Source organism: Silurus meridionalis, chromosome 28, assembly GCF_014805685.1.
Source record: "Silurus meridionalis isolate SWU-2019-XX chromosome 28, ASM1480568v1, whole genome shotgun sequence".
NCBI classification, from domain to species: domain Eukaryota; kingdom Metazoa; phylum Chordata; class Actinopteri; order Siluriformes; family Siluridae; genus Silurus; species Silurus meridionalis.
Window position 1 is genome coordinate 16263712 of NC_060911.1, and position 2500 is coordinate 16266211.

The 2500-nt window shown below is 42.3% G+C and overlaps 1 long non-coding RNA gene across 1 annotated transcript in view; it reads right to left on the reverse strand.

Moving 5' to 3' along the window:
• Positions 1–664: 664 nt before the first annotated feature.
• The window catches only part of LOC124381540, an 8913-nt gene continuing 7077 nt past the window's right edge, over positions 665–2500 (reverse strand). The window contains exon 3 of the long non-coding RNA XR_006924866.1: positions 665–755. This is a non-coding gene — a long non-coding RNA (uncharacterized LOC124381540). The remainder of the gene's footprint in view (positions 756–2500) is intronic.

The following is a 2500-nucleotide window of genomic DNA, read 5'->3' on the forward strand; positions in this document are numbered from 1 at the left end:
CACAAAGTCTCACAAAACCATCTCCATGAAGATCTGCTTTCCATGGATTGGTGTGGAAGACCTCCTGCTATAGAGCTCCGGCTTTACTGCACCCCAGACCTTCTCATCTCCCCTACATCGGTAACTGACTTTACTAACACCCATGTAGATAATGGAATCGAAACAAGGACACTCCAAAATCTGGTGAAACATCTTTACAGAAGAGTGGTGGCTATTATACTAAATGTGGACAAGGATGCTCAAAATAAGCACATACCAGTATCTAATGCTCAGGTGTTCACAAACTTCTGACATACAATATATTGATGTATGTGTGAGAGAGAAGCTGAGGTCACCACAGGAGGCCATAGTGAAGTTTCTCATCTGTTCAGGAAACACATTTCAGGCGTCCAGCTGAACACCACGCCCTGGTCTGAGTGATGACCTCATAACCATCACATCGTCCCGTGGGAGCTGTTGATTCCAGAGCCTCATGATTCTCTCTCTACTGCATGGTCTCTGGAAAAGCCTTCTTTTCCTGCGTAAAAAAGAGAGAAAGTTTATAATCAACCCAAACTTTACTTTTTATTCAAAAAGAGAAACTGAACCTAATTTCCCATAAGATTCAGCAGCACTTTGGGTCGTGTAGAGAGAAACCTCTGCAGAGATTCTAAAGGGAATTTTACCTCAAGAGCTTCTTTTCTCCCCACAGCGAGATCATGTCACCTTCAGAGCTGGAGGCTGTTCCTCATACACACACGAGGACTTTGTATAAGCTTAGGGGAAAAAGCAAAAATAATGAATTAGCTACGCATAATGAGGTTCTCAGCCTCTTCCATCTCAGCTGCACAGAGGAACTGAAGAGTGTAGAATGGATGAAATGAGACAACAGATGAATGTGCAAATGTGTGGAACTGCAGATTAACGTTGGGTGAAAAAAGAAATGTGCAGGATGAACAGTCCATGAAACTAGTGTGGTAGTGTGTGTGTGTGAAGTGTGTGTGGAGTGTGGAGTGTGTGTGAAGTGTGGAGTGTGTGTGTGGAGGTGTGTGTGGTGTGTGTGTGTGGAGTGTGTGGTGTGTGTGGAGTGTGTGTGTGAGGTGTGTGTGTGGAGTGTGTGTGTGTGTGGAGTGTGTGTGGTGTGTGTGTGTGGAGTGTGTGTGGAGTGTGTGTGAGTGTGTGTGGAGTGTGTGTGGAGTGTGTGTGGAGTGTGTGTGGTGTAAGTGTGGTGTGTGTGGAGTGTGTGTGTGAGATGTAAAGGGGTGTACTTACCTTTGTGAGATACTGTGTATATATATATATATATACACATACAGTGAGGAAAATAAGTATTTGAACACCCTGTTATTTTGCAAGTTCTCCACTTAGAAATCATGGAGGGTCTGAAATTGTCATTGTAGGTGCATGTCCACTGTGAGAGACATAATCTAAAAAATCCAGAAATCACAATATATGATTTTTAAATTATTTATTTGTATGATACAGCTGCAAATAAGTATTTGAACACCTGAGAAAGTCAGTGTTAATATTTGGTACAGGAGCCTTTGTTTGCAATTACAGAGGTCAATCGTTTCCTGTAGTTTTTCACCAGGTTTGCACACACTGCAGGAGGGATTTTGGCCCACTCCTCCACACAGATCTTCTCTAGATCAATCAGGTTTCTGGCCTGTCACTGAGAAACACAGAGTTTGAGCTCCCTCCAAAGATTCTCTATTGGGTTTAGGTCTGGAGACTGGCTAGGCACCGCCAGAACCTTGATATGCTTCTTACAGAGCCACTCCTTGGTTATCCTGGCTGTGTGCTTCGGGTCATTGTCATGTTGGAAGACCCAGCCTCGACCCATCCTCAATGCTCTAACTGAGGGAAGGAGGTTGTTCCCCAAAATCTCACAATACATGGCCCCGGTCATCCTCTCCTTATGATGGAGACGAGGGAGATTGACAGTCATGTTTAGCTTCTTCCATTTTCTAATGATTGCTCCAACAGTGGACCTTTTTTCACCAAGCTGCTTGGCAGTTTCCCCGTAGCCCTTTCCAGCCTTGTGGAGGTGTACAATTTTGTCTCTAGTGTCTTTGGACAGCTCTTTGGTCTTGGCCAGGTTAGTAGTTGGATTCTTACTGATTGTATGGGGTGGACAGGTGTCTGTATCATACAAATAAATAGTTTAAAAATCATATATTGTGATTTCTGGATTTTTTTTTAGATTATGTCTCTCACAGTGGACATGCACCTACGATGACAATTTCAGACCCTCCATGATTTCTAAGTGGGAGAACTTGCAAAATAGCAGCGTGTTCAAATACTTATTTTCCTCACTGTAAATATTAAAGTGTAAGCGTTTTATTAGTGAATCCAAACTCAGTAGATGATGAAGACTCAATAATCTGTAGATGTTTAAAGTAATGATTTTGGGTTTATTGAAATGACGTAAATCATCAGGACACCAAATGAATCTTTTGCTGTTTCCACACGGACGGAGTTTATTATCCTTTTACAATTAAAGAACATTGTAAATAAACAT